The sequence below is a fragment of the Rattus rattus genome, chromosome 3 (genome assembly GCF_011064425.1).
Source record: "Rattus rattus isolate New Zealand chromosome 3, Rrattus_CSIRO_v1, whole genome shotgun sequence".
In the NCBI taxonomy this organism is placed as follows: Eukaryota; Metazoa; Chordata; class Mammalia; order Rodentia; family Muridae; genus Rattus; species Rattus rattus.
The window spans coordinates 22,410,080-22,426,444 of NC_046156.1; the positions used below are offsets into that span (position 1 = coordinate 22,410,080).

At 40.5% G+C, this 16,365-nt stretch overlaps 1 protein-coding gene and 1 pseudogene across 1 annotated transcript in view; both read right to left on the bottom strand.

The window, feature by feature from the left end:
- LOC116895161 overlaps nt 1–2,020 on the bottom strand; it is an 80,497-nt pseudogene extending 78,477 nt beyond the window's left edge.
- Ppp3ca (protein phosphatase 3 catalytic subunit alpha) overlaps nt 1–16,365 on the bottom strand; it is a 273,470-nt gene that overhangs the window by 230,656 nt on the left and 26,449 nt on the right.

Here is a 16,365-nt window from a genome sequence, read left to right on the forward strand (position 1 = left end):
ACAGCTTCAAAACACAGAGTAAACTGAATAACGAACGAGTAAGTACATATTCTCTTTTAAGATAAAAATCTTCGATGTTCTGTAAACATTGCCAGCTTGTACTTTGAAAAGTTTGAGCACAAGCTTATTTTTCCTGGAGATTTCAACCTTACTACTCTTTCCAATTCTCAATCTTGTGTTCAAATTCAGGCAAAGATTTTGAAGGTCCATTACTATACTTTAACAGAAGTTCATATTTGCCCGTACCTACGTACCAACAACAAGAGTGTAAGGTCACACTTAGAGGAGACGGGAAACTTAATTACAGTGAAGGTTGGTCAAGGGCTCCTAGTAAACGCTTCAAACCTCCAAAGAATGTATCTGCAGAAAAGAAAAATGACAAAGATGTTTTGAATTTAAATAAGAATGTGCTTATATAAATTGAAATAGAACTTATAAAAAGTGATGATGAATGTTCAATTGGATGCAATACCATTCTGGGAACTCACATTTTTCAAATTTGAGGATAATTGGATCAAAGACGGTAGTAAATGAAATTCTTTCCTTAGTTCTTGCTCTTTTAAAAAAAAAATCAATGTTTATTTTTATGTGTATGAGACCTCTCTCTAAGATAAGTCTCTACGCCATGTTTGTACCTGGTGTCTGTGAAAATCAGAGACAAAGTCAGAGCCTCTAGAACTTGAGTTATACAGATGGTTGTGAGCCACCAAGTGGGTGCTGGGAAGCAAACACAGATTCTCTGCGAAAGCCATAAGTGCTCCTAGTCGGTAAGCCATCACTCCAGCCCGTCTGTCCTTTGCAATGAAGTTTAATTGCCTCTGTCAATGACATTGACAAGTGACAAGTTTGCCTAGGTCTCAACTTCTTAAAATGCAGGATTCAATCCCATCTGGTGTCACATAAATGAATCCTGGGGTCATGAAAATCAGGGCAACAGGAAAAGGTTTCTCAATGTGCAATGTGGGAAAAGTTAACTTTAAAATGCAGGGATAATTAATCTGAGGCGTTGAAGCATCACCTACCCATGATGTATGTACCCTAAGAATTCAGTGCAGCCTTGGGTCTCAACACCCAGCTTACACACCCTGCCTGGTGCATACTGCCAGACCACAGCACGGTGGAGAAGCCCTGCAGTTTCAATTCAAGACTATCACATGCCATGAACTCCAGTGTTTTCACAGCACACACAAAGTGTTTGGCTCCTACAGAAACTCATTGGTTTAACTGGGGAAAACAAAGACTTTAAATATTTTACTACTATTATTTTACAGCATGTAAGTATCAAATGAGTGTGCCTCTGCGTTGTTCTATATTGGATTGCTTGATTTTTAAGAGCACTGCCTAGGGTGGTTTTATGGGTTTTACTTTCACACACCAAATACTCATTAAATAAATTCTGGTTAGGAATCAGTACAACTTTCAAACGTTCTGCCATCTTCTACTATGCTTTTAGACAAAGTGGTTTCTCTTAAAAATCGAAATATCAGTCAAACCCCCCAAAAATATTGTCCTGCAGTATCAAATATTACAGATTTAATTTTCGCATGAAAAGAAAAAAGTACATGCATCTCAACAGTATGCAAATTTGTGTTTGTCCTTAATAAATGGTAAGATAACATATAGACTCAATAATTATTTAACAATTAAAGTGCTTATAACTCATTATCAGCAAATGCTTGATTTGTATTCCTATTTTATATAATTCTATACCAAAGGTCATGTAAAAGTTTATCAGGGAAAAGGGATCATGAGAAGGAAATGTTTAAGCCATGTTCGAAGCTTCCCTACTCATCTCTAGTTCTTTACAGTGACCATACAATCCACCATGCATCACCAAGATTGCCCCTCACTTCTGTACCGAACACAGAGTAGGGACAAAAATAAGCATGTGTTTCCGATGACAAATCAAAGACATGGAGCAAGGTGAATCATGACCATAATGACTTACCCGGCCCCAAAAGCCGGGTGACATCAAGATCTGGATGTCACAGTTGGTGTCAGGAAACAGCAACATCTCCATGGTCAGAGATAGAACAGTCCATGATCTTTCCAAAAGCAGTTGTTACTACTGGAGGATGGACTGGCTATGCCTCCAGACTTCTAGAGGCACTGGGTAACCACTCTACAGAAGGAGCCTACAAAGCAAGCCCTGTACAAAAAAAAATCCCAGAATGTGGTAGAGAAGGTGAAATGCCCTACTGTGACAGGAATGTTTACTACCCTTTCCTTTGTGAGGAACATGAATCTGGGCATTGACAATGCCTTGCTTTCACGGTAGAGACTGACGGTTGGCACATAGCTATCAAGTGCGTTTAAGTAAAACCAGAAAGGTGGTTTTGTTTTTCTTTTTGTTAAATATTTATTTGTTTACTGTATATGAGTACACTGTAACTGCCTTCAGTCACATCAGAAGAGGGCATCAGATCTCATTACAGATGGCTGTGAGCCAATATGTGCTTGCTGGGATTTGAACTCAGGACCTCTGGAAGAGTAGTCAGTGCTCTTAACCACTGAGCCATCTCCCCATCCCCTGGTTTTGTTTTTCAAGCCTTCTTATAGTGATTATCTGACTGTACCATTGGTTTGATAGTTTAGCTGTTTGTGCTCTTCTCTCTCCTGTTTCAGTAGCAAGAGCATACTGCTGATACAAAGCAGGGGGAGCAGAATCAGGAACCAGCCTTGAAGCTCAATAGCTCTGTTGCCATTTAATTGCGTAGCCCGGCGCAAATGCCTCCCCCCAATTTTCTCTGCTGAGATACAAGCGTGTCCAACCTGAAAACAGGGCTGAATACACATAACTATAGCAATAAGTATAGTACAATATAAAATCATAAACTTAGTTAAAACATTATGGTATTTGTGGGGGTTTTGTAATGTGATTACATAGTTCAGAACATGAACATAAACTCCTTTGATATCTATCTTGTATGGCACTGCCAAAAAGACAGACTCATCTGCCGGTGTTGCCTGTCTGTTCTAAAGGTGCAGATTCTAACATTTCCCCTACAGATCCTAGGGTCAACACAAGCCAGTATGTCTAATGGTTCCCAGCGTTAAAGAAAAGTGTACTCCCTGACAGGTGTTAATGAGCAGCCAACGTTATTAAAATCTGAAGACTCCGGTTTCTCCTACAGTGTACTAAAGCAATTTTTAATCCATAAGTAATCGTCAATAGTATATACAACACAAATGTAGTTGGTTGGATGGATGGATTCATGTATGGGATAGACAGATAATAAAATGATCATATATTCATAATTGAACTGTAAACATCGGGATTTTTTACTTGTAACCATGGCTTTGAAATAATGAAATGGTGCCTGTGTTTTATAACACCATACTATATTGAACATGTAGTAATGCTGCCATCATAAATTAATTATAAATTAATTTAACTTTGATCACAAAACGTCTTTTTTCTTTTTCTTTTTTCCATTGTGATCAGCCGCATTTGCACTGACTTCACCGTATCATCAAGAACTGAAGAACGTGACTTCACAGTAGAGTATTTGCCTAGCATGCGTGAGAGCCTGGAGTCAAACTGTATGTGTATAGTTATAGTTTGTATTCTCTGTATTCGAGAAATGTGAACCATGGCAGCATTGTAAAACATAAGAAAGGTTATAAACGATGAGTCAGAAAACATGTTTGGGTCAGAGACTGGCAAAGCAGTTCAACTTTCCTGAGGATTTCCTGACAAGGGGCAAGACCAGCTCACAGTGTAAACTGTGCTGATGGTCACAGCCTACCAGTGAAAAAGAAATGGTCATGGGCATGGAATACTGTTCTTTTCTCCCATCATTTTGAAAATCACCGTAAGCTCCATCTGATTAGTTCACATGGTGTTCTTAAATGTTAACTTTCCTAATTAGCAGAAATCAGTATGACAGAGCTCTTGCTATACATACAGCAAGAGCTCCAGCATTCAAAGCTAACATCTACCTACTCGGGTAACACCCAATGTTTGATTTTGTAGATCTTTGTGTGCCTGCGTGTGTCTGTGTTGTCACGCGCGCATGTGCACACACACCTTAGTAGGCTCTCATGTTAAAGTATGAGGCCAATCTTCTGGGAGTGGTCCTCTCCTTCAACCACGTGGATCCCAGGCATCAAAGGGCTGCCAAGCTTTGTAGCAAATGTCTTTATCCAATGAGCCATCTCATCAGCCCTGTTTGCTGGTTTGCTGTACTCTCTGTCTGATGCCCTTTACCTACCTCCTGCCTGTGTCTACCTACGCTATCTTCTGTAAGTAAAAGTTTCTTCTTGAGACTAACTCTGTGCAGCTCACTTTACGGGTTTGCAGACACCCTCATCGGGATATCTTAATACACCTTTCCTAGATTTGTCTCCTTAGCCTGCCTCTGATTTTACCGACACTGCTAATTACATTTGAGACTGCCCACTGAGTGATCAATGGCTGTCCTGTTTCTACAGTGGTCACCTCAGGAGACTTCCCAATGTCCTGGAACTTGCTTCCCCAACTCTGCCTCCTTCTGTGCAGACACTGGCCTTGGTTTGCAAATTTTAACTCCTTAGTGCAAGGTCAACATTCCACTTTAATTTCAGTTTCAGTTTCATTTCCACTAATGAAGACCTTTTTATTCTTATTTACGGTTTTTAAAATTAATGCAATAAAAATCTGAATGTAAAACATTGCCTTGAGTACAGGTTTGCTCATCTAAATTCTTCATGCTATAGCTTGAAACAGAATTACATTTAAAAGTAAAATGTTATCCACATATCTAGCAGACTTTAACTAAAAACTTACAACTACTTAGTTATTCGACAGGTTCTAAAATCTGCATTCAATTACTTAATTTTACTAGCACAAGAAAACATAAAAGCAATGTTTCTATCGCCACCTTACATTTTGTAACCAGGGAAACAAATTTTAAAATGCCTAATAAATGTTCCTTATTTTTATATGCCACAGTTTATATGAGGCTGCCTAACTTTTAAACAAGCCAGTTAGTCTGGCCCAATTTAAAGAAAAACATTGGGGCCATTGACAGTTAGCTGAAATGTCAAGCCACTTAAGAAAGAGCGATTAGTAAAACAAGGGTGAGCTTATTAGCACTTGCGAAGAGCACAATAAACAAACAATGGGACCCATTCAGAGACCTAAACAGAGACAGCAGAAACCAGTTCCCACTTGGTCAACAGTCTGTTTATTTTATTTGCTTATCTGATATCAGAGCAAATGATCCCCTTGGCTTGGACTGGCTTAAAAACATCTCTGGGCAACCAGGGAGTTCCTCAGTGGGTTTCCAACAGCTGCTGCTCAAAGGATCAGGACAGCAACTTGAAGTATCTGAGACCATGAAAGACAAGCTACTCTCTCATCTCTAACACCCTACTCTCATCTCCAACACTTTGAGTGGTGGTTTTAAGAACCAAACAGGAAGTAATGGGCCTTTCAGACTGAACTCTGGAAGCACTAGACAAAAGGTAGTGGTTTTTTGAAGAAAAAAAAAGAAAGAAAGAGAGAGAGAGAGAGAGAGAGAGAGAGAGAGGAAGAAAGAGAAAGAAAGAAAGAGAGAGAGAGAGAGAGAGAGAAAGAAAGGAAAGAAAGAAAGAAAGAAAGAAAGAAAGAAGAAAGAAAGAAAGAAAGAAAGAAAGAAAGAAAGAAAGAAAGAAAGAAAGAAAGAAAGAAAGAAAAAGAAAACTTTCTTTCTCACCTCGGGGAAAGCTATGAAAGAAAACTGCGCATGTTCAGTCACAACTGAAAAGTTCTAGAACACCAACAAGGAAGTGAGGCATGAACTGTAAATAGTTCTTTTAATGATGTCATCTGGAGTTAGGCTAATTGATGAAAAAGTCTCTGTTTCTTTTAAAGTTTAAACCTGCAGAGAAAATTATAACTTCACGCTTTTCATACAGAAAGTAAAGGTAATGATTCTGTTTGAATAAGATAAGATAAAAGACTTGAAATATCCGAACTTCCTAGTCAAAGGCTGTTTAGGAATGGAAACATTGTCTCTAATCTTCTTAGTTTAAAAGCAGCTGGTAATCAGAGATGGGGAGGAAGGGCTACTGTATCAATAATAAAGTTTTTAACAAGGTCTGTTGTTTTCCAACATCTAAGAATAAAGCATGCTGTAATGGTGCATGGGCAGCACAACATCAAATGCATTCACCCTTGGGATTGTCTAAGGTGCTTTTCATGACTCTCAAGCACGACCTCCTCCTCTTCAAAAGATGGCAACATATTGTTCTTCATCACTTTCAGGTTTCATTGCTGATTAAGTCAAATCATTTCAAAGCTTTAACAGGATGCTCTGAGGAGAAGATATGCTGGAATGGTACATTTAATTCATGGATGTGAATACATACATACATCCATTAGGGCAGTGGTTCTCGACCTTCCTCATGTTGTGACCTGTTAATACAATTCCTCATGTTGCAGTGACTCCCAACCATAAAAAGATTCCATTGCTACTTTGTGCCTGTAATTTTGCTACTTTTATAAATAGTCATGCAAATGTTCTGATAGGCAAGACATCTGACATGTGGCCCCCCCCCGGGCACCGCCCCCAAAGTGGTCGCAACCCACAGGCTGAGAACCACTGGACTAGAGGAAAAGCTTTTAGCCCAAGGCAGTCCACCACAGGTCCAAAAATCACAACTACAGATTCTGGAGTCCAAGGAAATCAGCACTTTGTCATATCTGTGGAACAACCTATTGTTATGTTTTATTAGGATGGGCGGAAGTTGTTGGCTGTCATTAATTGAATTGCCTACCAGGGCTGCTAATTAGAAAAGGACCTTTTCAATTTAAGAAATTTCTGCCTTAGGTGAGGCTGGAGATGGTAGCCAACTTTCACCCTACACCCCCGCTCTTCTGAATCACAGCTCTGTTCTGAACACCTACTGCCCCACTGCTGGAATGTGCCCACCTCCTCTACAGACCACCGAGGACCCTCAGGAAAGCCACAAATCATAGCCCTCAGCTGCAAGGTGGCAAGGCCCCGTGAGAATGAAAGAGAATTTCCATCTATGAAACTCACAGTGACAAGGATGTATGAGCTACCGGAAAAGTATCTACATGAAGTCTGACTACCAACACTCTAACTTTCAGGAGGAATTTAAAAGTAAGAAAGTACAGAAAACATCCATTTGAACCTGAAATAAAGCCGTCAGCAGAAGCAAATCAAAAGAACAAGTCCTCTGAGGTATATAGCTCCCTCCCTCGGCTACACTTCCAGAGTTGACCAGCCTGGCATTACAGAATAGGCACTGGGTTCTCCTTCATGGTGTGCTTTCTTTAGCTATCTGAATTTCCTTTAGCCAGAATTATACTAAGATGAGAAAGATGAAAATGGAGTCCACCTCTCTGAGCTCGTGTAGAAGGGCAAGCATGTACTGTCTCATTCCTCAGCTAAAGAAATACCAGGTGTCAGTGACCGCTCACACTCTGGGTAGTGAATGGAGTGGAAGGATGGAAGATGTCTTGAGAGCTCTTAAGAACACCCAGTGTCACCCCACAGAGTACACTAATGGGACATCATGGTGGGCACACAGGAATCGCAAACACTAAATACCAGTTGCCCCCCTTTCATGAAAATATAAATCAAAATACAAACTTCACCTTCATGGCATACTAAGCCCTCCTTTGGCGCAAGACAAAACTTTCGAACAGCGATTCTCCTCCTTGTCAAACATTTGCCCTGTGCCAAGGGTTGACACTGCAGATTCACTTTCCCTGGCCCACGGAAACTTAAACATGAAGTACACTGCAATGAAGATAATTGACATATGACATAAGTCAGGGTCTTTTTACCTCAGAGAAATGACTCTGACAGGGCAGTGACTACACAGAAGACGACACAGGCCATCAGCTGTCCACAGATCAAGAAACCAAGGCCCAATCACTGAGTTAACTCTCTGCCCACAGCCCCTGCACTGACTGCGCTACAAAAGGTTTTGATCTTAATTTCCTAAAGGTTCTAAAACGGCCATCTGCCCAGGATCTGAAATGGTAATACAAGGTCAACTACAGAGCACTGTCCCTGGTGGCATTCTTTTCTCACATTTCTAACCCAGCAGATGTGCTTGGAAGCTGGCCTCCTGCTTCAAGAGAGCCTTTCCTGAGCAAACGCTGTCTAAGCCTTTTTCTCGGACCGAAAAAAAAGCAGGAAGGCTGAAACCCGATGTCCCAACCTTTTTAAAGACAAACGTCTCATTTGTAAAAATTCTGTTCGCTCTCTCCCTCTGTGGGTAGAGTTACCCCAAAGTGCCATTTCATAAGAATGCTTCCTCCCTGGACATCTGTTGATTCTGTTATCTAAAAATAATTAACGATAAAGAAGGCACAATAGTTACTGAGCAATCAAGGGAGAATTTCCGAATTGCATCTGAAAAGTTCTGAGTCTTTTCATCTGCTGGGTGTGTCCCAAAACACTTTAACAATACATCGAGAATGACTCACGGCTGTGTTCCAGGGACTCCGGTGTGTGCTATTATATAGATCCCGACACCAAAAGTCTGGCCTGCAATGTGACATTAAAAGTAACTTATCAAGATCGTCTGTATGTTTCTCATAACAATGACTCCAGAGCTGGTGAATGGAATTTTTAAAATTATTTTCTCCCAAAATAAATATACTTGTGCCAAAAGAGTCCCAGATTTTAAGACCAGGAACAACAACAACCACCACCACCACAACAACAACAACAAATTGTTGAGCTACAGAAGAATAACTGTGTCATACATCAGCATGCTTGACTCTAGTTTTATCCCCAAACTACATTATACAATGTTTATAAATCCCTTTCTATGTACCAGTTCAAAATTATTTTGATTTATAAAGTTAGGCAAAGTTAATATGTTGTTATAAAAAAAATCTTCCTTATTCTGGGAAAGTAAGCCTTCTGAAAGGCTAACTTACACACAGATACGCTTGAGATTAAAATTTTTACCTTGGAGAAATTAGCCAGAAAAAGGAAACCTGAGTCTTCTCAAATTGGGTTCACCCAATACCTGCTGATTGGCTCTCGCTGATCTTCTAGACGCAAGAATAAGGCCTGCCCTTGCCATGATTTATTCAAGCAGAAGGAGAAGAAACAAAGTTGCTCTCGGTGGAACCCAGGCCTCCCTGTGGCTGTAGCTGAAAGGGGGCTTTATTCCTGGGGCTGTTATGAGATGACAATCCTTCCAACTTGACAATCACCCATAAATAATAGAACACAAGGAACACAATCCTTCCACAATGGAGGCCAGCAGGCTTGTGAAACCGTTGTGCTGTGATGTATATTTCATACGAACACCTCAACCTCAAAAGGCCAAGGAGAGGAGGTACCTCAGTGTGCTACAGATCAAGTTTGCACTAGAGTCTGAGGAAAATATTTCAAAGTATGGCAACTCAAGGAGTAATTGCAAAATAATAATAATAACAACAACAACAACAACAACAGCAGCAGCACAACAATAATGGCCCTACCAAGCAATATAGCAGCCGAAGCATGCAAACGTGCAGTCTGCCAGCATGTTGGGGATGATTCTTGTCTATCTTTCCTAAAGGTGCCCAGGCCCTCTCCTTAATAACAGGAATATGGATTTCCCACATGCTGACTTTCTGTAGTTTACCTAAGGTTATTTACTGGCCATAACAACTGAAAGATCAGGTCCCCTGATGTGTAATTAAATCCTGGGTGTGTACACACATACACAGAGAGAGGGAGAGAGGGAGAGAGAGAGAGATAGAGAGAGAGACAGACAGACAGACAGAGAGACAGAGAGACAGAGAGAGAGACAGAGACACAGAGAGACACAGAGAGACACAGAGAGAGATGATATATGTGAAGCCTATTTTTAAAAAAAGAAAGAAATAAAAAAGAAACAAAAAAACACAAAGAAACAAAGAAAGAAATTTTACCCATTTAAGGCTAATGATTCAATATTCCATACAAAAGGACCAGTATATAAAAATCTGTTTGACCATGAGCACTTAGGAAAACTCAATCACTTGGCATATTACCTACTTCATTCAGATGAAGGGAGACATAGGATGTCCTGTTAACTGTAGCAAGCCTTACTGTTGTGTTTACAGTAGCAAGAAGAAAAGTGTCCCGTGATTAACTTCCTGTTTTTCTACACAGACGTCTACTACCCACGGCCAAGTTTTTTTAATCCTTAATTATTAACACAAGGCATCAAAAATAAAAACAATGCTTAAGCTTTAAAAGTGATTTCTCAGTAGTCAGTAACGATCAATATGCCCTGTTTTAATAATAATTTTCACACAAATTTTAATAGCCATTGCAGAAAAATGCTTTTCTACAAAGAACAAAATAACTTATATAGATTCCACTTAAAAACAAGAATTTGTTTTAAGAATTAACTTACATCCTGCCAAAAAATATACCACAAAAAATCTGCTTGGAAGAATTAATGAAAAATTTGGCGGAGTGGAAGTAGACTTTTTTACTCATAATCTTGTAGAAAAAAATCAGATAATCTGATCAAATAAAATTCGATTTAAGTGTATTTTGAAAATCAGCAGATTATTTGAAATTCAATCCCTTAGATTTTAGAAAATGGAATAGAGGAAACTATTATCTTAATTAGTCACAGTAATAAAATAAATACCTATCACTTCATGATTTCCTATTATAGCCCGAGCACAGGTAAAATTCCAGAAGAACACTTTATGGTTTTTGTAACATCTGAAACCACAATGTCACACGCTCTGCTCTGTGCTTCTGGCATGTTCCCATCACAGATATGGTTCCTCGGGGGAGGAAGAGAAGCCAGTTTTGTTGAGTGCCCTCTATGTGAAAAAGACACTAAGTAGGCTGTTATGATCTCCCTTGGTCTTTATAAGGAGGCCTATCTGCTTCAGAGCTTAGCCTTAGCCACTTAAAGAAGTACTGAATCTTTCTAGGAATGGAAGCCACCGGTAGTCATGGAGCCATTAATTAGGTGTCTGGTCCCCTGTTCATACTACATTTCTCCATTCCAAGGCAACAGCAACCATGAAATGCCTTGCTTCAGGACAGTGTCTTTGTGTTGATGGTGAAGCTTAGGTTCTCAGCACATTCACACCTCATGTGGACTTCCAGGGTTCTCTTTCCACTCCAGGTGGGCTGGCTGATAGATACAAAGTCCCCTCAGAGCTATGCACATTCAGTTCTAAACCAGTTACTTTCTATCACAGTGTATCATCAAACACTGAAATAGTAATGATACATCAATGAATGTCTACCCATTTCCCAGTTTCCCAACCATGAACCACCTATCCCATCCCCCTCCCCCTTCTTCTATGATGGTGTTCCCCCACCCAACCACCCACCCCTTCCTGCCTCCCTGCCCTGACATTCCCCTACACTGGGGGTCTTACTTCCTCAATTATTTTGACATAGTAGTGTCCAGGCTGGACTGAATGTACTGTGAACCTCATGTTGGCATGGAAGTCCTAGTGGTCCTCCTGCCTCAGCCTTTTGAGAATTGAAGTTATAGGTATGAGCCACCACTCCTTGCCAAGATGTAACTTCCTTTTGATTTGAAGTAAACAAATAACAAAGAAATACACATTTATGAAGTGGATCTTTACAGGGAGCTCAATTTCATTGTAATTGGAACTATATAATTTGGTACTTGAATCACATGGTGTAGGACATAACAGAAAGCTAGAGCTTCTCAAACTTGGTTTTGTGATTAAACAGTTAATAAAAAGCAGTTTATCAGGGAGGAGAGATTTTCCTAGGGATAAAACAGCAAATTATGAACAATGATTAAAATATTTAGTGATCTATGTTACATGGTCGTTGGACTAACCTTAATTAATTATTTTCCTTGTTATATTAGTATAATGGCCATTCACCTTTTATTGTACAGAGTTGAACATGATGCAGTGATTCTAAACACCATTCTTCAATGAAAATGCCATTAGAAAAATTAACATGCACTCCACTGTGTTCACAGCAGCCTTATTTATAATAGCCAGAAGTTGGAAACAACCCAAATGTCCCTCAACTGAAGAATGAATATAGAAAACGTGGTACGTTTACACAATGGAATACTACTCAGCTATTAAAAATGAGGACATCATGAACTTTGCAAGCAAAGGATGGAACTGTAAAATACTATCCTGAGTGAGGTAACCCAGACCCAGAAGGACATGCATGGTATGTACTCACTCATAAGTGGATATTAGCCGAAGAGTTCAGAATACCCATGATACAACTCACAGACCCAAGCTTAACAAGAAGGAAGACCCAAGTGTGGATGCTTCAATCCCACTTAGTAGGGGGAACAAAATATTCAGAGAAACAGAGGGAAGGAAGGACCTGGGTGGGAGAGGGGAGGGTGAGGTAAAAGGGAGAGGTAGGATCAGGCATGGGAGGGAACAGGAGAGAAGCCCAGAGGGCTTCCAGAATGAATAGAAATAGGCAGCAGTGTGAGTTGGGGAATGGGGGTTGAGGGGGACAAGAAAGTCCCAGACACCAGTTGGTAGGGGGCTCCCAGGACCCAGTGGGATGACATTAGACAAAATGCCCAGTAGTGGGAGATGAATCCTGAAGACACCATCTCCAGCAGACAAGCATGGCCCCCAGTGGAAGGATGGCGCCATCAGCCCATCTCAAAATTTTTGACCCAGAATTGTTCCTGTCTAAAAGAAATGCAGGGACAAAAAAGTAGAGTGGACATGGAAGGAAAAGCCATTCAGAGACTGCCCCAAATTAGGATCCATCCCATGCACAGGAACCAAACCCCAACACTATTGCTGATGCAATATATACTTGCAGACAAGAGCCTGGCATGGCTCTCCTCTGAGAGGCTCTGCCAGAGCCTGACAAATTCAGATGCAGATGCTCAACAGCCAACCATTGGACTGAGCCCAAGGACCCCTATAGAAGAGTTAGGGAAAGGACTGAAGGAGCTGATTGCAACCCCACAGGAAGAACAACAATATCAACAATCATAGCTCCCATGTACTAAGCCACCGAACAAAGAGTATACATGGGCTGTCCATGGCCCCTGCTACATATCTTGTCTGACCTCAGTGGGAGGGAATGTGCTTGTGTGGTCCTGTGGCGGCTTGATGCCCCAGATAAGAGGGATGCTAGAGAGGTGTGGTGGGAGTGGGACCACCCTCTTAGAGGTGAAGGGGCAGGGGGAAGATCAGGATGCCCATGGGTAGGGGGCCAGGGAGGGGGACAACATTTGAAATGTAAATAAATAAAATAATGGATGAAAAATTAAGCTCATCATATGTTCAAAAAAAATTGAATGCGACTAAATTACTAATTTTAAAAAAGAAACTGCATGGTGAGACAAGTGGTAATCACAGGATGGGATGGACAAGAATCATGGCAGGACATGAGAGAGCCTAAACACTTCCAGCCCAGCCCTGTGGATGCCCCAGAGATGCCAGAAACTGGATACAGGAGATGCAGCATCTCTGACAGGGGAACCATATGACCCTAAGAGATCCAAGGAATAGACAAGCATCATCCAAAATGGACCCCAAAAACATAAGGCTGTTTGTATTCCTGAGAAGAATTTGATGACAAAGTGTAGAAGGTACATCTGGTTCTTCCTCCCAGCCACATGCTCCCAGAAGTAAGACAAATACCTTGGCCATATAGCTAGCTTTTCTCTTGCTAGTTCATAACTTAAATTATCCCATTTATTCTAACCTACATTCTGCCACATGCCATATGACACATGACACATGACACATTATCCTGTGTTCAGGTATCATGCATCCATCTCTTTATATCGTCCCATGCCTGACTCTACCCCAGAACTCTTTGTCTCCTCCATGTTCCACCTTCTATTTCCTGCTCTGTGCCGGTGGCCCTCTCAGTCTCAGGGGAGGGACTGAACAGCTTCCTCTCAGAAGCCACTGAGTAAAAATCTCTAGAAGAACGATTTATTATGAGCAAAATGCAAATCTGTTAGGGGCAAAGTCAGAAGTCCTCCGTGTGACTCAGGTGCTTTAAGACATTAGCAAACATCTTGTGAGTGTAATAACAAGAAAAGAGGGTCAGGTTACTAGATGTCAAAGGAGTGTGTGAGAACGAGGACAGAGCCTGGACCCAAGCACTGTCTTCTATGAACACTGCATCTGGGTGGGACACTCAGGTGAGAGCTGGCAGGGTGCCACAGAAACACTAGCTAGAGGCTGTGACTAACTGGGAGAGAAAGCAGAATGTATCTGTACTTTTAGATGTATTTAATGCCCAAGGATGCATACTCAATTCTACATGCAAAACATCGACACAATCCAGAAAGTAAAGGTAACCAGACATTGGCCAGTGTCTGTGATCTTCAACACTAATTTTAGCAAAGACGACATTTCAGCACATGTTGATTTTCAAGAATAAGATCTTGAAGGGGATTTCTTATTTATCACGTTTTAATTAAGTACATATTACCAGGAGAGTTACCAAACGATTTAATTTTCACAACAACCCATGCCGTTGGCTGTCCTACAGTATAAACTACAGTGGTGTTGCAACACCTCTCACCATGTATTATCGGAAATGACTTGATGACACACATCTAACTCAATATAGGTTGTGAGAGTAGAAGAGCACAGGAAAGAGTGCTTAGTTAGTGCTGTGTTTGCCTGGAAAGCAGAAAGACATGAGTTTAGTCCCCAGAAACCAAACCCAGGGAGAAGGGCATGGCAGAGACAGGTGGGCTGTTGACCTTGTCTGCTTCCTGGTTTCAGGCTAATATAAATCTCTCTCTGAGAGAGAGAGAGAGAGAGAGAGAGAGAGAGAGAGAGAGAGAGAGAGAGAGAGAGAGAGAGAGCTTGAAGCATGACACCTTAGGTTACCCTCTGACTTCCACAGGCAGCTACATCCTGCAGAGAGTAAAAGTAGTGTCTACCAGACACTGTCTTGATATTTTCACTTGAGCCACATGGAAAGAAACAGAAAACTTAACACTAACTTTCAATCCATTCCTAGTCACACCCATGCCTTGAACCCACTCCTTTAGCAACACTCACTATTCCCTTCTTCCATAAAGTGCTGTACACGCATGGCACAATGGACTCTATTTGTACTTCCCCAAAGCATGGCCAGAAACCGCTAGTTCTTGACTCTTGATCTCAAGCTCCATTTAGGAAGGAAAAACCTGAGTCCGTTAAATAGATACTGCCTGACACTAGCCTTAAAGCATCGAGACACAGTGCTAAGAACTCAATATTCAAGGCCCAGGAATTCCTTCACGCGCCTTGCTGTGTTCCCTTGCTTTCTGCCATGACAATCCTGGAAGTGATCTCTTCAGTTTGCCTAAGAGATTCACCACATCTGTGGCCCTAACAGGTTTTGTCTTTTGGAAGCTTTAATTCTTCTATGACAGAAACTCCAAAGCTTCAAAGAAAAATAAAACAAGGAAAAAAAACTAAGTTAGTGAGTTCACTGGGCACGCCTTTAACTCCAGTACTCAGGGGGGATAAACAGAAAGGAAAGAGTTCAGTTGACACCTTAGGTACATAAGAACCATGTCTGAATAAACACACAAACAAATAAATAACAATAATGATAAATAATCTATTTAAAAAATGGATAAATAAGTAAATATCAACAATTAATAAATATCAATTAAACAAATAGATAAATAAATAACAATACATAATCAATTAAAAATAGATAAATAAACAAATAAATAACAATGGATAAATAATTAAACAAATAGATAAATAAATAAATAACAGCAATGAATAAATAATCAATTAAGCAAATGGATAAATAGGTAGGTAGGTAGGTAGGCAGGCAGGCAGGCAGGCAGGCAGGTAACACATGTAAATTTGCTCTTCTTTACAATTGTGCCAATTATTACACATCTTTGTAGTTGTGCGTTGGCACTCAAGGTGGACTGATTCCCAGATCTTGAAGACACCAAGCCCTGCAGGTGTTCAATATATATATATATATATATATATATATATATATATATATATATATATATATATATATATAAAAATATATATATAAAAAAAACACTGAATCATTAAAGCGCCTTGTTTGAAGAACAATTATAAAGTGAAAAGAAAAAAAGATACACCTATGGCATTCTCATTGCATTTTTGTGTCCCAAAATTCACATTGAAACCTGAGGGTCAAAATGATACTAAAAAGAAGTGTGCCGATCAGGTCATGAGGGCAGAACAGTCATGACCAGGCCCACTGAGCTGTCAGATCTCTCCAGCAGTCAGTTACAGCGAAGGGGCCCTTCCCCACAACTCAACCACACTGGCACCATGATCATGGACTTCTGCCTTCAGGTCGGCAAGCAAATAATTTCTGTTGTGTCCAGACCACAGTCTAAGATGCTTGATTAGAGCAGATTAAGGCACACTGTAACTGGTTTTGCAGAACAAGAAGCTATGACTAAAGGAGGTTAAAT